Source organism: Sus scrofa, chromosome 10, assembly GCF_054392235.1.
Source record: "Sus scrofa isolate SSC_HxYL_T2T_F1_AM1 chromosome 10, Sscrofa_HxYL_maternal_Yorkshire_Landrace_v2.0, whole genome shotgun sequence".
NCBI lineage: Eukaryota > Metazoa > Chordata > Mammalia > Artiodactyla > Suidae > Sus > Sus scrofa.
Genome location: NC_139392.1, coordinates 82,198,581 through 82,226,474, shown reverse-complemented (window position 1 = coordinate 82,226,474; position 27,894 = coordinate 82,198,581). Strand labels below are relative to the sequence as shown.

The window sequence follows — 27,894 nt, the reverse complement described above, 5'->3', positions numbered from 1 at the left end:
TATCCAAAAAAAAAAAAAAAAAAAGAAATTAATAGAAACATTCATGTTGTTTTATTCATCATTTTTATGGTGGTGGACATGACAAAAATGCTATGAATTTTAAAATACTTTCAAGTGACCTGTAATGTATTACTCACTGAAATCTATTTGAAATGTAATAACCACATGTGTTAAACACATTATTGGTTCTACCAACCTTCAATGCTTAGTGCTACATGGATCCACAAACTTATAATAATGCTGCTTTCTAGAATTCAGTAGAAATAGGGTAAAGGATGCCTTCACAGAAGAGTGAGAGGGAAAGAAAGGGAAATAGCAAAGGGCAGTAGCTCTCTCAGGAGGGAGGGGCTAAGTACTGAATGCTTTTCAGAAATTTCTAAAACTCCAAATAAGAGACATCTAGACTCACAGTCTAAATGTTTATGTTCAAGATGGTAAACTAAGTGAGGAATGTTCATCACAGACTCTGGTTCCTCTGAAGGTAAATTTGCCATTTCCATTTCTTAGACTCATCAGTACTATTTTAATTTAGAGAAACTATGAAGGATTACCCTGAAATATTTAGCTTATTCTTTTGGCACTAACAGAAACCGCTGAAAGTCTAAAACCAAGTGCAACCATTTTTAATGAGAGACCTTGTTGTACAGCGGTCGGGCTTCAGGGATATTCCAGGTCAACAGCTTATTAGCTACCTGCACTTGGTCATTGTATTTAATCTCTTTTCTCAATTTTTTTATGTGCAAAAAGGAACCGCTAATAGGATTGCTGTGGGATTAAATATTTTATATTTAATGCACCTTGTACAAGTTTGGCAATTTTAGTGGCTCAGCAATTAATGAACCCGACTAGGAGCCATGAGGTTGTGGGTTCAATCCCTGGCCTCCCTCAGCAGATTAAGGATCTGAGGTTGCCTTGAGCTGTGGTGTAGGTTGAAGATGCGGCTCAGATCACATGTTGCTGTTGTTGTGGCTGTGGCGTGGGTCAGCAGCAGTAGCTCCAATTAGAATCCTAGCCTGGGAACCTCCATATGCCCCTGGTGTGGCCCTAGAAAAGACAAGGAAAAAAAAAAAAAGGAAAAAAGAAAAAAAGATAGCTATTATTATTACTGCCACTGTTATTATTCAAGTCCATCATTTCTAAATGTATCAATAATTTCTAAAGCAGAAGCTATAATTCTGGAGTTGTAAAAGTAAATACCACAAGAAACAAAGGACTTATAATTTCCTATGTGGCTGTATTTTGATAATATTTCTGATAACACTCTTTAGACAAATTTTTTAGAATATTAATTCAGTGTTACAGATTGGCTCAACATTTAAAAAAATAATCAGTTTGAGGGCAAGAGTCAATGTCAAAGGGGTTTTGTGGAGGCCTTGATATTTCTGTTGTCAGTATTTAGGGTGAGGAACTAGAAAGCCACATTGATACTTCAGTAGTTTACATGCGGTTGTCATGGATACTGCATCCTTACATATACAATTGTTGGGGAGCAAGCCCATGCTCCTTATTTTTCCTCTCTCATTCAAAAGCCATTATCATCAGATGGCCACATCAAGAAAATAAAAATTATAAAAGGAAGACTAATGATCTTTGTCCAGTGATTTTTAAAATAACAAATCTAGTAATATGAGAAGATGTTGGATTTTTATAGGTAGTTCTGATGGTGCTTAAATGGAAAAAGATCAATATTTACTTAAAATGAGCATTCAAAAAATAAACAGGCTTGGAAAGTAAACTAATCGCTAGATAAGCAGAATGCGTTTTTCTTAGGTAAAATCATGAAGCAATTAATTTATTAAATCAAGACAGCAACTGGAGTAGTGACATTTGTTTTATTATTGCACATTATTACAAATAATGTATGTAAGTGTTGCTATGTTAGAATAGAAAAGTAACCAAAAATATCTCATTGATATGTTACCTTGGTCTTGAAATAAGGAAATAGCACAAAAGCTAGAAAACCAGATTTGCCTTTTTATTTTGGAAACCTCAGAGTGTATTTTTGACTTTTCTAAGAAGTAACATCAATAATTCAGTGACTAGACATAGCCCTGTTTAACATGTTTGAAGTAGAGTATTACAAGAGCGACTGCATAAACCCCCCTGAAAACTCACAAAGGTGTGTAATGTCTTTAATTATATTTAAAGGATTCAGTTGCTGGGCCTGGGGAAGAGCCACTAAGGAGGTTAACTTTCTCCCAAGAGACCTACCTAACTGGCTAAATGGAAAGATCTGAACTTTTTCTATGTAAAAGTCCTTGTTTTTTTCCTTGCTTCAGCTGAGGACCCTCAAGGCAATCTCAATTTGAATGTAGGCTCTGAGACTAGAAGTGAGGCGAGAAGGGAATAGGTTCAGCAAAGCAGAAATAACACTCACTTATATATGGAGACTGTAGAGATGATTCCCTATCTAAGTGGATTTTCATCATAGCAGCTAATTACTACTGCTTTGGACTGAATATTTGTGTTCCCTCAAAATTCATGGGTGGGGCCCTCATGCCCAGCAGAATGTTGTTTGGAGGTGGGGCCTTGCTGGGGGCGGGGGAGTTAATCAGGTGATGAGGATGGACCCCGCAGGTGGATTAAAGCCCTTATAAAAAGAGGAAGAGAGGCGTGATTTCGCTCTTTCTCCTGGCACGCATCAAGGAAGGTTGTGTGAAGGCAAAGAGGAAGACGCCTTTCGCCAAGAGTTCTGCCACGCTGGAGCCTTGCTTTCAGACCTCCAGCCTCCGGAACTGTGAGAAATGTTTGTTGTTCAAACCCCCCCAGTCTATAGTATTCTAACAGCCCAAACTGACCAAGACAACTATCAATATCCATCTATCCACACAGAAATACGGAAAAGACATTTTCTCTTCAACACTTTCATGAGAAACGCGTATGTTAACACTGATGATTTCTTATTTTTAAGGAAGTTTACCTATAATTCTAAACTAGGTTCTTTTGTGCTTCTTTAGGTTTTTTGATACTCTGTTACTATAGCTTGTTCAGTTGCCTAATGTTTTATGGGGGAGTAACCGATAATATGTTTATGCAGTTCTGCCTTGTGTAGGCAATTCCCACTTGAATGGCATTAAGAAGTCTGTGACGTCATGGTAATGTTAGGTATCACAAAGAAATATTTGCAAACAATGGGCAACACCTGTGTACTGGCAAAAGGTGACATTAGAAAAGCAGAATGTGAGTAATTGATACTGAGGGACTAATGCACTTATGAAAAGCCTACAAGAAAACCTCTCAAGAAAATAGTTTTAGAAGTAGTTGATAATTTTTATGTTTACCAAATCGAGGTAATGCAAAGAAAATAATTCAAGTATCTGGGGAGTCACATGACAGGTGGAACTGGAGTCGAGGTTTTCACTGTACCATTTGCTTCGTGGTGACTCTGAGAACCTTGAAATACTTTGGGTTTTTTTTTTTTTTTTTTTTGTCTTTTTTGTTGTTGTTGTTATTGTTGCTATTTCTTGGGCCGCTCCCGCGGCATATGGAGGTTCCCAGGCTAGGGGTCGAATCGGAGCTGTAGCCACCAGCCTACGCCAGAGCCACAGCAACGCGGGATCCGAGCCGAGTCTGCAACCTACACCACAGCTCACGGCAACGCCGGATCATTAACCCACTGAGCAAGGGCAGGGACCAAACCCGCAACCTCATGGTTCCTAGTCGGATTCGTTAACCACTGCGCCACGACGGGAACTCCTACTTTGGGTTTTGAGGGAAGGGGTGACATACACAAAAATACATGAAGGCCTTTAATGAACTGTTGAATGGGCAGGTCTTCTCCGCTTCCTCTGTGGGTGCCGGCCATGACATTGCACAAGCAAACAAAACAGACGGAGGCCCAGTGGAAAGAAAGCCACTGTCAAGCTGGAAACAATAAATTGGCTCGTGGGTTGTTCCCTTTCCTTTAATACAGACTTCAAAGCAGCTAAGGATTAATCTTAGTTTAGATTCTTCTTTAGACACAAGACTGACAATCATCTGATGTAGGAGTGAGCAAGCTTTTTCCATAAAGGATCAATAGTAAACACGTTCTGTTTGGGGGACCTTGTGAACCCTACTGCAGCGCCTCACCAACTGATGTGATAACAGCCTTAAACACTTTACAAGTGATGAGCTGGCTGCATCCAGTTAACCTCTATTTATAAACTAAGACATAGGTGGGATCTGACCCTTGGGCTATAGTTTGCCAATCCCATGGTGTGATAGCATCTTCCTGTGGAGACGTGAAGATTTGCTTGGTAGAGATTAAGAGGAGTGGTAGTAAGTGAACTCTAGCTCTGATTTTTTTGAAACGCGATGATTCTATTTAAAAACTCTAATGGGGAAGTTCCCGTCATGGCGCAGTGGTTAACGAACCCGACTAGAAACCATGAGGTTGCAGTTCGATCCTTGCCCTTGCTCAGTGGGTTAACGATCCGGCGTTGCCATGAGCTGTGGTGTAGGTTGCAGACTTGGCTGGGATTCTGCGTTGCTGTGGCTCCGATTCGACCCCTAGCCTGGGAACCTCCATATGCCGCAGGAGCAGCCCAAAGAAATAGCAAAAAGACCAAAAAAAAAAAAAATTCTAATAGAAATAACAAATGTTTAAACATTTCCAGGCCACTTTAAGTGCAATAAAAATTCTGAAAAATCTTGAAACAAGGAACGTACTCCAGAGTTCCTTTTTATACAGTAACAAGCCTACCAGTCAATGTTTTCCTCACCTTTGGAATCATTTTTATGGCTACAGTGCACAAAAAGTTCTTGACTGAAATCTTTTCTTCAGTGTTTCTATAGCGTCAAAGACATAGGCCAGGATAGGTTTATGTCAGTGGAATATCAAATACAGTGTGTAAAGCAGTAAAATTCAATTTAGCAATATTGTAAAGATTTTCCTCTCTGTGACCCTGCAAAAACAACCTGCAGGGTGAAGCCTGACTGCATTGTGACATCCTTTTGTGTGAATAGTAAACATGACCAGGGTGTAGTAGGTTTCCTTTAAGTTCAGGTGACAGCTGATCGGCAGGAAATGTTAACTGGAAAATTTTACAAGGAGAAACTAAACGCCTCATTCTAGGAGGAAGTTTTGCAGTTGTTGAAGAGAGGAAAGTTGCAGTTACACATAAGAGCAGTAAAGAATGCATGAAAGAGTGCATTAGAGGCAAAGTTTTTCTAGTAATTAAATAATTGGTACAATGAACAGAAACAACTTGTGGGATGAAATGGAAAGGTAATTGTTTTGTCCCCCCCCCCCAATAGTCCCTCCACATTTATTTGGTTGGTCATAAATCTCTGAAATTAAAAATGTCTTGTGCCTATTGGATTTACTTTCCCTCTTGAAACAAACAAACAAAACTGGATTAAACACATGAAACAGTTTTGAAGGCATTGGACATCAGGCATGGAGGGCCATTGAGTAACAGAAAATAAAAATTAAACGTAATAGACTATGAACCGTAACACAACCACCAAAACAACACAGCAAAAGTTTAGAACTATTAAACCAGAACATAAAATGGATTCATAAGCATACTCAATCTAAAAGAATAGAAACAGAAGAAAAAGGGAACAAACAAGATGAAGCAAACAAATAGACCAAGTCCGAAGCATTATTGTATCTCAGATATCAAGAGTATCTCCACTGAGAAACACTGTTTGAGTCTCAGCTGAAACATCTATTTTTAATGTCACATTGTAGTCATCTCTACAGTTAGAAACAAATGCAGACCAGACTTAAGAGAATCTCAGAATTAGTATGGAATGTAACTCAAATGTGAATCAGATGTTTGCAGGCTTTATACTCATCCCTTCTCTCCCTCCATATGTTAGGGGAGTTAGCGTGAACAACTCAAAATCACAAAGAAATGCAACATTGGGGTTCCCATTGTGGCTTAGTGGGTTAAGGACCCAGCACTGTCTATGTGAGGATGGGCATTTGATCCCTGGCCTCACTTAGTGGGTTAAGGTTCTGGCATTGCTGTGGCTGTGGCTGTAGCTCTGATTCAACACCTGCCCAGGAACTTCCATATGCCATATGCGTGGCAGTTAAAAAAAATGAAACTTTAATTAAAATTATTATATAAAGACTTTATGACAATACTTGCTGATAAATACATAGGGGTACTGCTTTATGGTTAGGAACTGCTAGCCCCTTAGTACTTTTGTGCTATTTAGTTAGGGTGTCTGCTGTTTTATTAAATATATTGTCTTGAATCCTCATCATCTAATTTCTATAGTATTTGGACTGGAAGGGGTGGACCAGAACCACGAATATCTCTTTACTTTCATTGAGTCCCTTTTCAACCATATACCATCCTTTTGCATGGCACACCTGCCCATGGCCACCAAAACGTTTTTTGGAAACCAGGAGTAAGTGGCAAAACTTTCCTGTTTTGAGACTTAACTTTTTTCTTTCTTTTTTTTTTCTCATTAGGGCTATACCTGGGGCATATGGAGGTTCCCAGGCGAGGCGTCCAATTGGAGCTGCAGCTGCCGGCCTACACCACAGCCATAGCAACGCCAGATACAAGCCATGTCTGTGACTTAACACCACAGCTCATGGCAACACTAGATCCTTGACCCACTGAGCGAGGCCAGGGATCAAACCTGCAACCTCATGGTTCCTAGTCGGAGTCGTTTCCACTGCACCATGATGGAAACTCCGAGACCTAACTTTTTTTAATCTATTCTGATACCAAATAACAAAATAATGGGGAAGGAGGGAAAATATGATTTCCAATTTGAAATGCTATTTTATCATGAATTTTATGTTTAAAATTTTAGAATATTAAATAATTTTTAGAATGACTGATACTATATATTTAGTAGTGCTAATAACATGACATCTTAAGAGAAACCACTTTATTTTCTCAGTTCTATAATATCTGCAATTTCCTTCCACAATCTCCTTTTTTGTGCTTAAAAAAAAAATTCACAAAGTATCATTTGCATTTTAAGGCTTTCCTTTCTATTGAGGCAAGGGCCTCATGTCATCTGGGAAATAAGATGCTTTTTTAAAAAATTGGTCATTTTGGCCTATCGCTTTGAAGTATGAGGCTTATAGGCATTATAGCAGTTTTTGTGATTCACCTCCAGGTTGCAATTCAAGATGTTGAGTTTAAATGAAAACTGTTATGACTGGACTTTAGTTACCTTAAGAAAAACGTTTTTTTTCCTTATATAGTCTCAAAAATAGGACTGACCAGTCTGTGTGCTGTCAGTGCTGTTTCTGTGATTAAACTTGAAGGGAAGCAGTGATAAGATATGGTTCCCACGTCATCGGATTTCACACCTGTTCTTGGTCTGTTGGTTACAGTGAAGAAAAAATCTTAAAGTGCTGCAAAACCTATATTTTGAAGAGTTTATCTCGATAGGTGAGATTTGGCTGGCATATCTTATCATCCAGGTCTGACAATTTAGAAGGATGATTCTGAGTTGTAGCTCAGTAGAAACGAAGCCAACTAAGATCCATGAGGATGCGAGTTCAATTCCTGGCTTTGCTCAGTGGGTGAAAGTATAGTGATGTCATGAGCTGCAGTGTAGGTCGCAGATGTGGGCTTGGATCTGGTGCTGCTGTGGCATAGGCCAGCAGCTGCAGCTCCAATTGGACCCCCTAGCCCTTGGAACTTGAATATGCCTCGAGTGTGGCCCTAAAAGCAAAATAAAATGATGAGTCTACTTAAAAGGATATGCTCATAAGGTAACTGCATAGTTCCTTTTCTTTAGAAGTATTTTTGTAGGCATTTAAAAGTGATTACTTTAAAAAGTAATTGTGTAGGCATAATTTTGTCTGCAAACCATAGGTTTAACTTTTATATCATTACTAAGAAATTGTATTTATACTGCTGGTTTTGGTATGTGCTATGCTGAGTAATTTAGTCATAGTGCTGAAATCTGTCTGATAACAACAGAATTTTGAAAAATGTATAAATCACCTTAACGTAATTGAATTGTAAACTCTTCATGATAGAGATAAATGTACCATAGAAGTCATCAGTAAGCATTGTGGTTTTGGTTGTGAAATGTTACTGTTCTTGTGCACCACAAAACATTTACTTTCAAAGTACTCTTTTTTTTTTAAAAAAAAGAAAAGTGTTAATTGCAGTACTTAATCAGAAATGATAGAATTATGAGCATTTGGAATATCTTCACAATGTGTTAAAATGTCTTAGCCAACTTTGTTGTAGTTCCTACTACATGATTCATTCATTTGTCAATTCATATTTTTGGTTAAAGAAAAAACATAATGATCCTTCTAGGAAGTAAAGTAAACAAGATGTTGCCGTGATTTATGTCAGTGTTCTGCCTATGCTTTCCTCTAGGAGTTTGAGTATCTGGCCTTATGTTTAGGCTTTTAATCCATTTTGAGTTTATGTATAGTGTTAGAGAATGTTCTAATTTCATTCTGGTAAAGCTGTCGAGTTTTCCCAGCACCAGTTATTGAAGAGACTTTTTTCCACTGTGTGTTCCTGCTTCCCTTGATTAGTTGACCATAGGTGCTTGGGTATATTTCTGGGCTTTCTCTTCTGTTCTAATGGGGTCTAGGAGAGACTAAGCAATGAAATACATGTGTAGCTTAATTGTTAGCATTAGCTCATCTGCATTCCCACTTTATTTCCTAGCTGAAAGAAATAACTTACTGGGATCATATTGTTCTTGATTTTGGGCTTTTCCAACTACTAGTTGAGTCTTCCAACAGTTCCAGTATAAATTAATAAATTGGTGCAGAGGTTTATTAATTTTTACATGTTATAGTTCTCTTGAATCATTGTTTTGAGAAACAATGTGAGTGCATTGATAGTTTCCAGACCTTCAAAAAAATCTAAGCTATAGACTGAAAAAGTGTCTGCATTTAGATGTTACTGCCTCAAACTGGTATAACAGCTTGGTTGATTAGTTAATAAGAGCAATAAAAATAAGTTACCGTTTGTCCAACCCTTACCACGTGCCACCCTATGCTTCACATATTTCTAATTCTTCCCAGCAAGAAGGCTATTTTTGTCTTTTTTTTTTTTTTTTTTTAGGGCCTCACCCATGGCATATGGAGGATCCCTGACTAGGAATTGAATCAGAGTTGTAGTTGCCGGTCTACGCCATAGCAATGAAGGATCTGAGCCGTGTCTGTGACCTATGCCGCAGCTCACAGCAATGCCAGATCCTTAACCCACTGAACAAGGCCAGGGATCGAACCTGCATCCTCATGGATGCTAGTCAGATTCGTTTCTGCTGAGCCACAACGGGAACTCCTATTATTTTCCAGGTGAAAGAAATAAGGCTCAGATAATAGCTTTCATTTAGATTTTACTATAGAAATATTCAAACATAAGAATAAAGAAAATAGTGTTAAAAAAACCCCATGGAACCCAAGATTTAAGAATTACTGATACTTGCCCATCTTGTTTCATTTCTGTCTTCTCTCTTGTTTTTCTTTCCTGCAGCTCAGGATTTAAATGTCTTTCCTAAGGCTATACAATCAACATACTTTTCAAGTCTCTCCTATGGGTTTAACCCTCAAGTGAATTTCTGGGAGTTCAGACACAGAGATTTGATTTCTCTCAACATCACTACCACCAAGTATTCTATAGACTTGTAATAATTAATTCTTAGAGAACAACAAGCCCTTGAGGTTAGTAAGTATTATGTCCACATCACAGGTGGGAAACAGGTGACTTGCCCAAGAGTGGTGAAGCTGGATTCTAACTTAGGTGGTCTAGCTTCAGAACTGGTACAGGCTGTTAGAGGGAACCAGTAGATAATGTGAATGCTTGGTGGTGTGATAAAAAGGATATGGGAAAGTACAATCGTCTAGTTTCACTGGACTGACTGGTCTCACTGGTCAGCTAACACCTCTCCATCTTTTATCTACAACTCCACAGGGAGAGCCAACAGACATCTGTGTGACAGCACCAGCATCGTTGAGAGCAGTGGCCTATCTGGGTCTATCTCTTCTAGAGTCTGCACAGCTAAGTGAGAATTGAAAGTAGAGAAAATGCAGAAGTTAATGCAGCCTTGAGCCTGCTTGTGTTTAAGAGGCTGCTAACCTAATGATGTGTATGATGGAGCATGTTAGTATAAATTGGCAGGGTCAGCCTCTGAAAAGCCTTTCGGGCGAATAAAACTGTAGGCTTATAACTGCCTGCAAGACCTGATTTCGGCCATGCTGAATTCAAATGAGCTGAGCTCTGCCTGGAGCAAGTCGGCCAGATCATCATGTTACTTTAAATTACATAATAGTTCAGTCATTAATAAGCATTGTTCTTTTATCTGGAGTAGAGAAGGGTAAAAAAAAAAAATTGCATCAGGAAGATCTTCCTCTTTTTTTTTTTTTTTTTTTTTTTTTTTAGTTCCCTACGGGTATTCAGGATATGATGTGACTTAAACTCAGATTAATTGCTTATATGGTTAGTAGTGATTTTGTGCCTGCTCTAGGGACTAAAATGGTAGCTTTGTGATCCAGCAATTCAAAGGCAAGTGGATAGGGCTGCAGACTTGCATGTAGCTGTGGTGCTGGTAGGAAAAGGGAAAAGGAAGGTGGGAAAGTGAAGTGAGTACATGGTAGAATAGAACTTGTCTCCTTTCTTCAGAAACGTGATAGTCTGAGTCAGACCAATGCCTACATGGAAATCGCTAATAAGCGAAATTCTTGGGTGGGGGGAGATTGGTGGATGTTAGAATTTGTATCTTTTATTTGAGGTCTGCAATTGTGTAATTACATCACTTTTATTTTACCTTGGAACTTCTTGTTAGAAATGGAAAACCTTCATGTCTGAGAACTGAAGGACAGTCCCCCGGGCTGAGGTTGAGAATGCCAGTGGAAAGTTAGGTTGCTTTTGAAAGTTAGGTTGGAAGAGTTATTGTACTCTAAATTGCTTCCAAGTTTATTTTGTAAAACACAAGGGAAGGTTATATCTTCTAGAGGCTTAGAAAACGGCTGGATAGCTGGTGTTCAGCAAGTGAACCCTTTTAAGGATTCGTCAAAACAAAGGCTCTTCCTCCCACTCACCTTGCAAATCCTTACTGAACTTTTGATGGAAATAAACTTAAGTCTCACCCAGCTCACTTTCCTATTAAAAAGGCAAGAAAGAAGCCTCTGTCACAATGATTCATTAGAGGCAACCGCCCATGTCCCAGTTCATCTAAAGTTCATTAAGTTTCAATTCCCCCAAACACCAAGTTCCAATAACATTGTAATGCAAGAAGTCAAGGAAATTGATCCCACCGGTTTGTGTACTTGGAAATGCCTTACTAGGCTTGTGATGCCCATGGTTGTGTGAAGCTCATTACTATATTTGATAAGTTTATACACTAACTTTGGGAAATAGGAATCACATACAGTGGAGAACATGCCCAGTGGCCATGTGTTGGCTTCACCGCACAATGGAATTCTTGGTTAGCTTGCATAATTTTAAGGTTTAAAATCATTGTTTTGAAAAATGTTTTACTCCTTTCAGAAACTTTCAGAATTGAATTTGAAGGACATAATTGCAAATTCTACTCCATACCTCATGTGCCTCAATTATTTTTGAGGGGTATCATGCATTCCTATGGGGGCCAAGAAACATAAGAGAGAACTGTAAAATATTAGCATGTTTGTTTTACTATATGCATAGTTATTATAAGCATTAGAGTTATACAGGTACATTTGAGGAAAAAATGTATTATTGGTGAGGGTTAATGAATACACTGCACATTTAATAATTAATATGAAAATATAAACTATGAGTTAAACATCAAGTTTGAAAGAAAGCTAATTGCTGAATTTGTATTCATTTGATATACATAAATATATATTAGAAAATTGGTTTTTGTGGCATTGTCTATAAAATTATTTTTTGTAGAGAATGACTTTTTCCATATTTGAAACTGAATAGGATTATGACTGAACGAATTATTACAAATAGTATTTGTCTTATAATGGAGAAAAATGTGATATTACAGACTATAGGAAGGGAACATAAAAATTGGATTTTGACCTCACTGTTGCTATAACCAAAAGAACAATGTGTGATATTCATAAAACACGAGTTAAATGCATATTAAATGTTCAAGGTAAATAAGACAATCTTCTGTCATTTACCATCTTTCTTATGAAGACTATAGGCTATATTCCTTTATTCCATTTTTGTTTTATTTTTAATTAATTTTTTTTATGCACCCATGCATGCAGAAGTGCCCAGGCCAGGGATTGAACCTGTGCCACAGTAGTGAAAACACTGAATCCTTAACTGCTAGGCCACCAGAGACTCCTTTTATTTTGACTTTTGAAGCATAACTCATTTCGTCTTACTCAGCCCATGTGGGTCATCTCTGTCCAGACCTCCCAGTTACTCTTACTATAAAAACGTTCTCTAGATAGTATACAGAACTCATCTTCACCAATACTTGCTGAATGGGTATCTTGTTCCAGGCGCTGTTCTAGGCATTGAGGATATAATAATGAACAAAACAGGCAAAGTCTGACTTCAAGGGGCTTACAACCTAGTAGGAAGAACCAGATGAACCAGTAATCATGTATCAATAATCAGTAATCATGTATCAATAATCAGTAATCATGTATCAATAATCAGTAATCATGTATCAATAATCAGTAATCATGTATCAGTAATCAGTAATCATGTATCAGTAATCAGAAATCATGTATCAGTAATCAGAAATCATGTATCAGTAATCAGAAATCATGTATCAGTAATCAGAAATCATGTATCAGTAATCAGAAATCATGTATCAGTAATCAGAAATCATGTATCAGTAATCAGAAATCATGTATCAGTAATCAGAAATCATGTATCAGTAATCAGAAATCATGTATCAGTAATCAGAAATCATGTATCAGTAATCAGAAATCATGTATCAGTAATCAGAAATCATGTATCAGTAATCAGAAATCATGTATCAGTAATCAGAAATCATGTATCAGTAATCAGAAATCATGTATCAGTAATCAGAAATCATGTATCAGTAATCAGAAATCATGTATCAGTAATCAGAAATCATGTATCAATAAACCAATAAATCTTAAGTAGAAATAAACATATATTAGGAAAATAGTTACCATTTTTGAGTGATTAAGGGAGGCAATTCTGATAAATGATATTTTGATCAGAGAGCTGTAGAACGTGGGGAAATGTAGTTATCTGTCTGAAGGAAGTGTGCTAAGCAGAGGCGCATGTCATAAGGCTTGACATGTTTGAGGATTATCGAAGAAGCTAATGTAGAGGAAGAACAGAGGAGAAGGTCAAGAAAGTAGATGGCCTGATTATGTGGGGGCCTGTGGTTCTTGTAAGGACTTTTTTATGCTGAGAAAGATGGGAAGTCAGGGAAGGATTTTGAGCAGAGGGACATGGCATGATTTATATTGAATAGGATTGCTCTTACTGCCGTATGGAGATAGAATGTAAGAGCACATCCAGGGTACCGGAAATCACTTAAAAATCTGTATGGATTTCCCTGGTGTTGTCACTGCTGTGGCGTGGGTTAGATCCCTGGCCCAGGAACTTCAGCATGCCAGAAAAATTATGTAACTCTTCTGTAGGAATTCAGTTGGGAAATGGTGGTGGAAGTAGGGGAGGGTGATCGTGGTGGCATTGGTGAGGGGTGGAGAGTTCTGAATACCTTGGGATGGCAGTATGATTTGATCACGGGTTGGATGTGAGAAATGAGAAAGACACTAACCTAAGACCTATTTTCTCTGTTTTTTGGAAAAGCATGTGTTGTATCCCTTTCGGTCTTGCTGGAGTGGTGGAAAGATGGAATGGGTGGGCATGGGGAGCTGGTTAGAGCTCACCTTGGGCTTCATGCAGCTTGTACATACTTTGTGCATGGGTGTAGTCCCCAGGATTTAGATCATACTTGCACTTTAGTCCTTGGGTTCACTTCCTCGATGCCACAGCAGAGTACTGCAATCTGAGCATCTTTAAGAAAAGCATACAAAAAAGAGCTTATTACCTGAGTTCTGTAGGTCAAAAGTCTAACATCAGGGTTTCAGTAAAGTCATGTTTCCTCTGAGGCTTTGGGTAGAACGCTTTCATGACTCTACCTAGCACCTACTGGTGGCTAGTAATCCTATAGTACATCAGCTTGTAGATTCATTTCCCTACTGTCTGCTGTTGTCACATGACTGTTTTCCTGTGTATCCTCGCATCTTCTTATAAAGACATCAGTCATGTTTTATCAGGAACCCACCCTGCTCCAGTTTGACTTTATCTTAACTAATTACCTCTGAAGCAACCCTATTTCCAATTCAGTTCCATTCTGAAGTAGTAGGGGCTGAGAATTTAATATGTCTTTTTGGGAGATAAAATTCAACCTATAACAGTCACGGAGGTGATGAATCCTGCTGGTGTTCAGGGCTAACTTGAATATCTTACAGTGCGTGCAGTGGCTTTTTCTCCTGAAAGTGTTTGTTTGACTGCACCTGTGGCATGTGGAAGTTCCTGGGCCAGGGTTCAAATCCCTGGCATAGTTTTGGCGATCCTGATCCTTAACCCATTAGTTGCAAAGGGACTTCCCTTAAGAGTTGTTTCCTTGACATTTTCTGGGATTTCAGTCTTTCTCTCCTGACAGGTTTCTTTTATGATTGAAAATAATAGATTTTTTTTCCCTCATACTCTCTTCTTTGACTTATACCCTCTTTAAAGGTTTCTAGTATATTAGTGGTCACACAGAGCCAGAATTTTCTATTCTGTTCCATTTGACCTTCTACTCTTCGAAATCTTGAGTTTGGGATAAACCTGCATCTTAAGTAGATTGCTGCTAGTTTTTATTTAATTCACTTTATAAGGGATAAATCTGTGGTCCAGCTTACCTCTATCATTGCCTATAAGTTTCATTTCAAAAATTGGAGCATTAATATTAAAAGAAAAAACACATGAGTTGTCATCAAGGACTGAAGATAGTCTGAAATTTTACCTCATTTGTAGACTGACAAGTCAGACTAACAGTCTCATGGATGCTGGTAGAACAAGTAAGCATCCTGGGTCAAAGATGTTGCTAATACTCAGCAATACCAGAGTATCAGCATTTTTACATCGGTTCCAAGCCTCCATTCCCACCAGGTGATGTGAAGAAAGAACACAATGGGTTGCATTGCAGGAATGGTACCCTGAACCCCAGGGAATCTGCATCCTCTCCAATGGGCAGTAGCACCTTTGCTCTGGAGGAAGACATGGTTCCCGTCTACCAAGGGAGCAAACCTACTCTTTTCTGCTCCTGATGGAGAAATTACCTGTCTTCCAAGGCTATTAAATCAATGATCCTTGAACTCCATAACAAAGGACAGTCAGTACCTCACTTGTCCTCTTAGTTATTATGAGAGGGTGTTATCTCATGAGACGCACTCACAGTGATGTTGCTGTATTTTCCAGAAAAATGGGGTAATATGCAAAGAGATTTTATCTTGACAGTAGTTACTTAAAAAAAAATTCCTACGTAGGATGATATCTTGATGCCACGCAGTGCAGTGTGCATTTCATACATGTTTTTAGAAATGGTATTGTACAGCAGATAGAGTACGGCTTTGGAGACAAGAGTGAGTTTTATTGCTAATTGGGCTGTTTCTTCATCCGTGGACAAATTAAAAAATCTTCAAAATTGTTTTCGTAATTAATCCAATTTAATCCTCGTAAAAACAGATCCGATTGGAGAGGCTTAGTATCTTCTCCAATGTCATAGCACTAATAGAGAGTTGGTATGCAAGGCAAGGGGTCTCTCCAACTTCCAATGCTGAATTCTTAACCACTATATTACATACAAATCCATGGTGTATCTGGTATAATCAGGAAGGGGTGTTTTACATCTAGTAGTCAGAATTTATGGGGGAAGCTTCATCGAAAAATACTTAAAGCATATTCTGAATTACTCCTTAGAAACAGACAAGACACAATTGTGATAAGGGCAGAGAAATCAAAGCTGAGAACATCCCTGGAAAAGAGACATCTGTTAAAGGAGTTGTTGTTAGCGGGAAATTCGACATAAAAAGGAAGTTGTCATCCATCCAGGCCTGGATATTGTTTGTGGGCTGCTGAGATTGTTTGGCTAGAATAGCCAGTCAACATGAACAATGACTTAGATTTAAATATTCATATAATTCATATGGGCCAAAACATTGCGACAGGAGAGGGAAATATTTATTTTGATAGCCGGAAGGACAACATTTTCGATTTCATTGGCTTGGTGTGGAAAAAAGTCCTGAGCACCACTTGCAGTATTTTAGCTGAGTATACAGATGAAGAAATAGTCTGCTTACATTTTTTTCCTTTGTGTGCTTGGCTTTACTAGGTTTGCCTAACCTCTTCCACATGACATTTTATTCTTTGATTTTGTTATATATTTACTGGAATGTTAATGATATGCAAGCACTGCAGGAAACACTAGTTATGTAGACTCCTTTCTCAGTGATTTTGTCGTGGAAATCAAAATGCGATTTTCTGGAATGGTAGTTGGATATTTATGTTTTAAACTTAGTGATGGGTCAGTGGTTTCTCAATTTGCATACAATCGGGGCCTATCATCTGATATTTATTTTGCTACCCTTTAATTTGGCCATTTTTTTGTTGTTATTGCTGGAGTTTATGCTATTCTGTTCTCTGCTTAAGGATGTAATTGACAGTACTGCCCAGATATTTGGCAGAGTGCTATTGCAAATAATTTATATAGTTCTACCACTTAAGTGTTAGGGAAGGAACTTGGATATTAAATGTTTACATCTGTTACGACTTGCAGATATTTTCTCCTATTCCATCCATTGCCTTTTCGTTTTGTTGATGGTTTTCTTTGCTGTGTGGAAGCATTTTAGTTGGATGCAGTCCCACTCATTTGTTTTTGCCTTTGCTTTTGGTGTCAAATTCAAAAAAATCTTTGCCAAGACCAATGTCAAGGGGCTTACCCCCTGTGTTTTGTCTTAGGAATTTGATGGTTTCAGATCTTACATTCAAGTTGATTTTTGTGTATGTTGTCGGGTGGGGGGTCTACTTTCATTGTTTTGCGTGTGGCTGTCCAGTTTTCCAAATACCATTTATTGAGGAGATGGCCCTTTCCCCATTGTGTTTTTTGGCTCCTTTGTTGTAGACTGATTGACTTTATATGAGTGAGCTTGTTTTTGGCATCTGTATTCTGTTCCATTGATCTGCGTGTCTGTTTTTTGTACCAATATCATGCCATTTCGATTACTGTAGCTTTATAATATAGTAGTAGTCTGTTAAGCAACAATTAACTTCCATTATTCCCAGGCAATTAAAAACATCAGTAACATTTCAGAACTCTGTGAAAATGAAACATGTTACCCTAATTAAAATTCATCATGAAATAAAAAATCTGTGTTACAGGAAAAAAAGTTTGTCTGAGACATGCATTTCACTCCCAACATAACATTAGTTTCCTTTGCCCTGATTAGAGCTGGATTTATCTTTTTTTTCTTTCTTTTTTTTTATTACTCAAATGAATTTATCACATTTGTAGTTGTATAATGATCATAACAATCTTATTTCACAGGATTTCCATCCCACAGCCCAAGCACATCCCCCCATTCCCCAAACTGTCTCCTCCGGAGACCATAAGTTTTTCAGTGTCTCTGAGTCAGCATCTGTTCTGCAAAGAAGTTCAGTCTGTCTTTTTTTTTCAGATTCCACATGTCCGTGAAAGCATTGGATGTTGGTGTCTCATTGTACGGCTGACTTCACTTAGCATGATAGTTTCTAGGGCCATCCGTGTTGCAAAAAATGCAGTATTTTGTTCTTTTTGATGGCTGAGTCATATTCCATTGTGTATATGTACCACATCTTCTTGATCCACTCCTCTGTCGATGGACATTTAGGTTGTTACCATGTCTTGGCTATTGTAAATAGTGCTGCAATGAACATCGGAGTACATGTGTCTTTGCGTGTCATGGTTTTCTCTGGATAGATGCCTAGGAGTGGGATGGCTGGATCAAATGGTAGTTCTATGTTTAGTTTTCTGAGGCATCTCCATACTGCTTTCCACAGTGGTTGCACCAATTTACAATCCCACCAACAGTGTACTAGGGTTCCTTTTTCTCCACGCCCTCTCCAGCACTTGTTTTTAGACTTTTGGATGATGGCCATTCTGGCTGGTGTAAGGTGGTACCTCAGAGTAGTTTTGATTTGCATTTCTCTAATAATGAGTGATGGTGAACATCTTTTCATGTGTTTCTCGGCCATCTGTATGTCTTCTTTGGAGAACTGTCTGTTTAGATCTTCTGCCCATTTTGTGATAGGGTTGTTTGTTTTTTTGGTATTGAGCTGCAGAAGGTGTTTATAAACTTTGGAGATTAATCCCTTGTCAGTTGGTTCACTTGCAAAGATTTTCTCACATTCTGTGGGTTGTCTTTTTTTTTGTTTAGGGTTTCCTTTACTGTGCAGAAACTTTGAAGTTTGATTAGGTCCCATTTGTTTATTTTTCTTTTTATTGTCAATACTCTGATAGGTGGATCTGAGAAGATGTTGCTGTCATTTATGTCAGAGTGTGTTTGGCCTATGTTTTCCTCTAGGAGTTTGATAGTGTCTGGTGTTATATCTAGGTCTTGAATCCATTTGGAGTTTATTTTTGTGTATGGTGTTAGGGGGTGTTCTAATTTCATTCTTTTCCATGTGGCTGTCCAGTTTTCCCAGCACCACTTATTGAACAGGGTGTCCTTTCTCCATTGTATATTCTTGCTTGCTTTGTCATAGATGAGTTGGCTGTAAGTGCATGGGTTTAATTCTGGGCTTTCTATCCTGTTCCACTGATCTGTATGTCTGTCTTTGTGCCAGTACCATGCAGTTTTGATGACTGTTGCTTTGTAGTAGAGTCTGAAGTCCGAGAACCTGATTCCTCCCGCTCCATTTTTCTTTTTCAGGATGTCCTTGGCTATTCTGGGCCTTTTGTGCTTCCAAACAAACTTTAAAATATTTTATTCGAGTTCTGTAAAAAATGTTCCTTGGTAATTTGATAGGGATTGCATTGAATCTGTAGATTGCCTTGGGTAGTATAGTCATTTTGTTAATATTAACTCTTCCAATCCATGAGCATGGTATATCTTTGCATCTATTTGTGTCATCTTTGATTTCTTCCATCAGTGGCTTGTAGTTTTCAGAGTACAGGTCTTTTGTCTCTATAGGTAGGTTTACTCCTAGGTATTTTATTCTTTTGGAAGTGATGGTAAACGGGATTGCTTCCCTAATTTCCTTTTCTGCGTTTTCAGTGTTAGTATATAGAAACGCTATCCATTTCTGTGTATTGATTTTGTATCCTGCGACTTTGCCAAAATCGTGGATGAGCTCTAACAGTTTTCTGGTAGAGTCTTTAGGATTCTCTAGGTATACTATCATGTCATCTGCAAATAGCGATAGTTTTACTTCTTCCTTTCCAATTTGGATTCCTTTTATTTCTTTTACTTCTCTGATTGCTGTGGCTAGGACTTCCAGAACTATGTTGAAGAGTAGTGGCGAAAGTGGACATCCTTGTCTTGTTCCTGATCTCAGCGGTAATTCTTTCAGCTTTTCACCATTGAGAATGATGTTCGCTGTGGGTTTGTCATATATGGCCTTTATCATGTTGAGGTAGGTTCCCGTTATGCCCACTTTCTGAAGGGTTTTTATCAGAAATGGGTGTTGGATTTTGTCAAAGGCTTCTTCCACGTGGATTTATCTTTTGAAGAATGCCAATTAAGTGCAGACCTACTCTAGAAAATAAGTCTTTCAAACATTGACAAAGAGCCATAGCCTGTTGACAAAACACCAGTGTAAGAGGCTGGAGAAATGCATGTTAACCTTACTGACTCTCCTCATTAAATTCTTATTTTTGGGGAAAATCTTAACTTTTTGGGTGACCATCTTCTAACAAGAACATATAAACATTCTCTAAAACTGATATGTCTATAAAACATTTGATATATGCCTGTAAAATGCATATGCATTTAATTTTTTAAGATTTTGTGTAGTATTTAAGAATTAAGGAGTTTACCCCAAATCACCCCACAATTTGTTGGCTTGACACAATACCCCTCCATTTTTTTTTACTAGGTATGCAATTTGGGCAGAGCTCACAAGGGGGGCAGCTCATCTGTACTGGATATCGACTGGGGCTGCTTGGATGGAGGTTAGCAGATTCACTTTCTACATAGCTCTGTCTCCTGTCCAGCAAGTTTTATTACCACATCATTGGAAACTCAGTTTGGTCGGCTGGGGTTCTGGTTCCTGTTCGCCTTTCCGCGACCTTTCCATGGGCTGGTTATAGTTCCTCATAGTTATGGTGCCAAGAGACAGGAAGCAGAAGCTGCCAGTTTCATAAAGCCTGTGCTCAGAAATAGGTGCAGTGTTGTTTTGCTATATTTTTCAGAGCCCAAATTCAAGGGGAGGTAATATAGACATGACTTTTCAATGAGAGGGTGGTAAAATATTAAAACCACCATATCCTATATGGATGATTCCTGAAATACTGACAAGTTATCATGAACCATTGTAAATAGCACTTCCAACACTTTTTTTTCTTTCGAAAACATCAATTGTCTTTTTCTTTCTTTGCTTTTTAGGGCTGTACCCATGGCATATGGAAGTTTCCAGGCTAGGGGTTGAATAGGAGCTACAGCTGCCGGCCCATGCCACAGCAATGCAGGATCCGAGCCTAGTCTGTGACCTTATACCACAGCTAACGGCAACACTGGACCCTTAACCCACTGAGAGAGGCCAGGGATCCAAACTCACAACCTCATGGTTCCTAGTTGGATTCGTTTCCACTGCACCACAGTGGGAACTCCCATCAATTGTCATTTGATGGTCTATATCTGCCCTCACCATTAAGTCATTTTTTACTTCATATCTTTAAGAGCTGTTAATGTAGCAAATTAAAAAAAGACTATAAAAAACAAAGGAACATGCCCACCTCTTTGCTGTCACCTATCTCTAAAAGTATTTAAAGCTCTCATAAATATATGCAATATGTCTTAAGTCATCAATAATGTGTTTTTTTCTTATCATTCAGTGTGGCATCAGTGTATCATTGCAAGGAAAGCCCAGAGTAGGGCTAGTGGTCATTCTTTGATAAATTGCACTCATACCCTGTGTATTTTGTTACATTCTCACTATCCTAATCAATGTCGCTGATAAGCATCCTTGACAAGAAGAGTCAGTTACAAAGTGGAGATGATGGGGTAGAGTGGGCTTTGCTAAGATGAGCTCAGCATGGGTAGGAGAGCTCTCTGGATAGTGAAATAGAGCTGGAGAAACTGGGTGAACAGAATGGCTACAAGTCTTCAAATATGTTCACTGAAGCACAATTTCAGAAGCTTTTGGACAGATAGCATTAGAACAGTTAAGGCTGGAGTTGGATGATAGGTAAGCCTGAAGTGAAACAATCTAAAACATGATTTTTTTGTGTGTGGGAGAAACAGAGTTAAATGAGGGGGGATTTAAGTTAATATTGGGCATTGGGCAATACTAGCCAATGCTAAATCCTGAAGACTCCTCTAAGAGCAAAGGTATCTCGTCTGGGCCCTCTCTTTCCCGGAGTCCTGAGGAGAAAGGAGATGGCCACGTGAGAGTATCCTGTATCCTAGGGTCCATCTGTGAAGGAATGTTCCCTAATTCCTCAGGCATGTTTAATTCTTAGACACTGCTCTCTGCTTTCCTGACAATTAGCACTCACCTGTGATGGCATTTTCATGTCTATTGTAGTTTATATGGTTACATGTGCATTTCCTTCATTTAGTATAACGTGATACCATAATTCATTAACTGCAAATGGAGCTTTCTATTTCCATAAAGCAGTCTTCCGCTTTTGTTTAAGTCTACTCGCTTCATTACTGGGGTAAAATCACCTCCTTGTAGTACGTGTTAAGTTTAAGCCTGCTTATTATGCCAACAGAATAAATGTAGAGAAATAGCCATCTTTTGAGAGGGTTTCATGGATCAGAAACTGATTTTTTTTTTAACAGTCATAAGTAACAATGATTAAGGATTGCATTTTCAACAAATTGATTACCACAACATCCTGCATGATTATGTTAAGAGTAAATGCATTGATGTTCACACTACTAAAAAAGACCAAACCATGTAAAATGGTTTGTTTCTGCTATACTCTCTTATATCGGCTTTTTCTTAGTGAGATAGGCTGGAACCTGGAACCCTCTATCGGAGTGCTTGCACCTGCACCTGTGCAACATCTCTTGGAGAAACAGAATACAAAGAAACTACAGGGGGCTAAAAATAGCTACATGCAGATATAGTTGGGGCAAATTGTGAATAATACCATACAAAAAGGCCACAAATAAACTGCCACTTCTAGGGATTGGAAGCAAAAGCAGGGTATTTACTGTGCGTGGTGCCTGCACCTAGCACTACCAAGGGGTGGGCAGACCACCCAAGCCACCCCTCTGGCTTGACCCTTGAAAGCCTATAGTTCAGAGCTTTTCGTTATGAGGGCATGATTAATTAAATCACTGGGCACTGGTGCTTGAATGCCAGTCTTTCTTCCCTCCCCAGGGTTTCGGCTTCCAGCCCCAATCCTCTAATGACAGTTTGGTCCCTCTGGTAACCAGCCTTCATCCAGAAGCCATGTAGGGGCCAATGAGGAGTCACCTCATTATCATAAACTCAGGTATCAGGGGCTTGTTAGGAATAACATAAGATGCTTCTCTCACGTCTGTCACTCAGAAACTTCCAAGGGTTTTAGAAACTGTCAGAAACTAGGGACAAAGACTGAACATGTATTTCTTATCATACCTTCTCTTTCATTCTTCCCAGTCTCACATTTCTGTTTCTTATGATTATTTTCCAGACGAAAGTCACTGCATGTACTGTGTACTGTCTTGTCTCAGACTCTGTCTTTTGGGGGAACCTGAGCCGAGATAACAGAAGGACAAAAGAAGGCTCAGGTTCTGAAGTATGAAATACTGAGAACCTTAGTTGTTTACTTGGCTTTCCATCACTGCCTTTGAGATGCTGTTCTCACTTTGTTATCTGTGCTGCACAACACTCTACTGAATCTCCATGGTGATGACATCATGGAGGTATTTACAAGCAAGCATGTGAATGTATAATTAAGAAAAAATGCTCCTGTCAATGACTTGTGCCCTATGAATATTTTTTCCTATTTGCTTAATTCTAAATTCAAGTACACAAGTAAAAATGGTGCTCCTGAATGTGTAAAATTCACGAGGAACCATAGAATTAAAAACAAAAACTACAAAATAGAAACATCACTGTTAGGGAAAAAGAGGAAAAGAATCCACTACCTCAGCAATGTCTTTAAAAGGGAGACCATGTAATGCTTGGGATCTTCACTTTAGCAGCTTAATTGATTTTATGCATAACCCAATTATGTTCTTAAATTTTCTTCCTAATTTATTAATTTTTGCCTTTGCCATTTCTGAGTGAGATTTGTCCTTGTCTTTAAACATTCTTTTATGGTCTTTGTCCAGCTTTGGCATGGGAAGTAACCTTTTTGATAAGATGAATGTATAGCAAATGATAGCACCTCCGCATTAAACACATTGAATGCATATGACAGAGTTCTTTATGAAATTCTGAGGGATTTGGCCGCTTTACTAATGTTTTGGTGTCCTTAAATAACCTAGATGTCTTATGTATATTGTTTGAGGAACAAAAGGTATGAGAGTTACTCACAAAACCTAATAATGAAAATGCCACTGGGCCACAAAAAAGCTGAGATAAGCAAAATGGAATACTGTCAGGGGCCAAAGCAACGATTCTTGCTATCTCACATAAACGTTCTTTTGTGTCTCTTTGGGGCCACAAGATCTCTCTTCTTTAACTCTCCATGTTTGCTTCATTCTTTATCTTCATAGCAGCACCAGACCTATGTGGTCTCCCAATCAAGTGTTCAAGAGACTCACTCTATTTGCACCACATATCCTGATACTCTTAAGATGAACCGTTATATTACGTATTGTTAAGAAAAACTACTGTCAGTCAAATATGATGTATAAGCTTTTGTAAGATGCCTTCTGATTTTAGAAATGATAAAATGTGCAAAAATGTGCATAGTCATGTCTGGACCGGTCCCTAAATTACTGGAGAGACTGACCAGTCTCTAAGCAGACCAGTCCATAGGGACTCTTTGAGGCTCAGGTGTTTTCTCTGGACTCAATCATCCAGGGCAGGAGGGTGCTACAGGAAAGTTCTCAGATAAGGGGGGAGGGGCAAGAATCAAAACTACCTGTTATATACTGTTTAGCACTTTCTAGAAGTTTTACTTTGAATATTTTGGTAACACACAACATTTATGTTTACTCTTAGGTTCTCTGTTCATTTTGAATTGTGATGAAATGAGCTGAAAAGCCATGAAAGAAAAAAAATCTGATGTACAAAAGTATTATTAATTAAAAAATGGGAGTTCCCGTTGTGGCGCAGCGGTTAACAAATCCAACTAGGAACCATGAGGTTGTGGGTTTGCTCCCTGCCCTTGCTCAGTGGGTTAAGGATCCGGCACTGCTGTGAGCTGTGGTGTAGGTTGCAGATGCGACTTGGATCCCACGTTGCTGTGGCTCTGGCATAGGCCAGTGGCTACAGCTCCAATTTGACCCCTAGCCTGGGAACCTCCATATGCCGCGGGAGCGGCCCAAAGAAATAGCAAAAAGACAAAAAACAAACAAACCCCAAAAAACAAATCCAACTAGGAACCACGAGGTTGTGGGTTCGGTCCCTGCCCTTGCTCAGTGGGTTAACGATCCGGCGTTGCCGTGAGCTGTGGTGTAGGTTGCAGACTCGGCTCGGATCCTGCATTGCTGTGGCTCTGGCGTAGGCTGGCAGCTACAGCTCTGATTCGACCCCTAGCCTGGGAATCTTCATATGCTGCAGGAGTGGCCCAAGAAATAGCAAAGAGACAAAAAAAAAAAGGCTTTTGAAAGTTCCTTTATGGCCACAGCTCTAAATTTAAAACGATGTCCCATCTTGTTGAGGTTTTAGGTATGACTTCATTAAAAATTAACTTTTTATCTTGATAATTTAGACTTACAGAAGAATTACCAAAAAATAGAAGGGAATCCTTAGATGCCTTTCATTCACCCTTGACTTGTATAGGTGTTGGGCAAGAAGAAATTTTCATCTATTTTAGATTGATCTGGTTGGCCTAAGCCTTAAATTGACATGAGACAGATTCAGAAGAGACAATCAAAAGTTTAACATGCATACCCAGGAGAACTGAGTAATTCAGCAAAGTGGCTGCAATTCTCACTTTGAATAACATCTTCAGATAAAGACAAAAGGGAATGTTGGGGGTGATGGTTTAGGACTTCAGAGGGGAAGAAGGCATTTTACATAGAGATAGAAAATAGGGAGTTCCCGTCGTGGCGCAGTGGTTAACGAATCCGACTAGGAACCATGAGGTTGCAGGTTCGATCCCTGCCCTTGCTCAGTGGGTTAACGATCCGGTGTTGCCATGAGCTGTGGTGTAGGTTGCAGACACGGCTCGGATCCCGAGTTGCTGTGGCTCTGGCGTAGGCCGGTGGCTACAGCTCCGATTCAACCCCTAGCCTGGGAACCTCCATATGCCGCGGGAGCGGCCCAAGAAATAGCAACAACAACAACAACAACAACAACAAAAAAAAGAAAATAAATGTTTGGTAAACAAATGTTTGCTGGCCTTGAAGAGACAAGGGCTCACAGAAGAATTTTCATTTACTTGCTAGGTCCTTTTCTGTCCATACACCTAGTTCAATTATAGTTACATGGGGTGACAGCTACCTTCCTGGAAGCAGGTCCTCTATCTACATTCTTTAGGCAGTTAGTAGGAAGGGCAAAGGTTGTTCCTGAGGCTTTTAGACCTTGATTGTTTCAGCTCAAAAAATCTTCATGCCAAAGAAGTGATTTTGGGATGTGCCAAGTTGACTCCCACGTATCAGCATCTACTGTAACCACAGAACAATGATCTAAACTAAGAAACTGACCTAGGCACAATACTATTAACTAACATACAGAACATATTTGGATCTAACCAGTTTTCTAGTAATGCATTATTTCTGCTCCCACGGTCCAATCCTGGTTTCTGCATCACATTTAAATGTTCAGTGTATTTTAACGTTCTCCCATCTGCACCACTTCCTCAATCTTGGTTTGTCTTGTGCAGCTTAGACACTTTGGAAAAGTACTGGTCAGGCAAATTGTAGAACGACCTCAATCTGGGTTGAGAGTATGATTCCACATGATTAGTCCAAGGTTGTGCATAATTGGGAAACATACCACAGACCATATCAAAACAGATTCAGGGGTCCTTGATGTCGATGTATATTACCGGTGATGCTGAGCTTGATCACTTGGTTAAGATGGTGTTTGTCAGGATTTTCCAATATAAAAGCAATTATTTTGCTTTTGAGATTACTGAGTATTTGAGAGGAGAAATACTTTGAGTCTCATATGCTGTTTTTACCATCCAGATTTTTTCCTATGGTCTTTGACAAACTACTGTCTGTTTTCTTTAGGTACTGCTTTACTTTCTGACACCAGAAGATGCTCTAGGCTTAATCTTCTGTTTTCCTTGCCCACCCTGGAAATTGACCAGTTTTTCTAAGGAGTCTTGCTCCTTGTGTTGAAGAATATCATTTGCAAACCAGAATTTGAGCACTTGGAGGTGTTCATTTTTACTGGTTTCATTACTTCTAATGCTCCTTAGTAAATAGAACTAGGAAATATATGTATGTATATATGTATGTATGTACACATCTGCTTTTTCATCTGTCTCAAAAACAGCAATTTGACTAAAGTCCAGTTTCATTCTAAAGGAATTATTAAAAACATTTTTTGCATTACATTTGGAAAATAGCGGCTTCACAATATTCATTCTTCAGAATTTGAGGCTTGCTGTATTGAAGCCTAATAGTTTATTTTAGTAAATAATCCTGTATGTACCTGAAATTGCATTCTCTTAGGTACAGAATTCTCTGTATACCTAATAGCATGTTAGTGTATTATTCAGATATTCCGTATCTCTGATTTTTTTCTCCTGCTTGATAATTCACTTTGTGAGTTAAATACAGTATTTCTCAGTGTTATCCCTAGAGTGGCAGCATTAATATTACCTGAGAACCTGTTAGAAATGCATGTTCTTGGGCCTCACTCTCGAAGTGATTTTTATTCTTTGGTAGATCAGTGCTTTCTCTCTGAAAGCCTTTAGAACTTTGTGTTTGATCTTAAAACATTTTTCTTATGTGGGTTCTTTTCATCTCTAGTAGTTAGCACTCTAAGCCTTTGGATCTGGGGTCTTTCGCTTCTCTTTAATTTTGGGATTTTATCTTGATTTCTTATACTTTTTGCCTTCAATATTTTACTTTTCTTCTAGGACTCATAGCTGTATTTTGGTGTGTCTGTTTCTAAAATCTTTAATTGGAAAAAATTTCTACCTCTTCATCCTTTCCTGCTATTTTCCCAGTTTCTCACTTTTTCTTCCAGTTCTCTAACTTGTTTTTTTCAATAAAACAGTCATCTTGCTTATGTATTTCTTATTTCGAATACAGTATTGTTCGTGGTAAATACTACACTGAGCCCTACTTTTTCTTTCTTCAAATTTTCAATAACTTTTTTTTTTTTTTGGCTGCACAGGTGGCACATAGAAGTTCCTGGGCCAGGGACTGAACCCATTGCTGTAGCAGTGACCTGAGCTGCTACAGTGACAATGCCAGAACCTTAATTGATGGTGTTGTGGAAAGTAACATAATGTCCTTTCTATCAAAGGAAATCTTGGTAACTCCATCTGTTCCGGTTTAAGCTGAAACGCCCCTGCGACCCCCTTCCTCTTTACCTCTTTTCCCAGCAACAGTTTGTTTCAATTAGCCAACCGGGAAGAGTGTGCGCCCTGACCTGACCCATGGGAAGGGGACAGGTACATCACCTGCATCAGGGATAAATAGGGAGGGTTCTTTGTTCGGCGCACGCACTTTTTGGAGTACCCGCATCCTTCTGCAGAAGTAAG

The 27,894-nt window shown here is 38.8% G+C and overlaps 1 protein-coding gene across 4 annotated transcripts in view; it reads left to right on the top strand.

Moving 5' to 3' along the window:
- MALRD1 (MAM and LDL receptor class A domain containing 1) overlaps window positions 1-27,894 on the top strand; it is an 860,334-nt gene that overhangs the window by 98,410 nt on the left and 734,030 nt on the right. For 2 of the 4 annotated variants that reach the window (XM_084980973.1, XM_084980978.1), the window contains exon 1: window positions 2,622-2,737. The exons of 1 other annotated variant lie outside the window; for it this stretch is intronic. The gene's annotated coding sequence lies outside the window, so the exon portion shown is untranslated. Of the gene's footprint in view, window positions 1-2,621; window positions 2,738-2,832; window positions 2,879-9,854; window positions 9,946-27,894 lie in introns of those variants that run through there. One more of the 4 variants, XM_084980974.1, reaches the window with a different exon arrangement.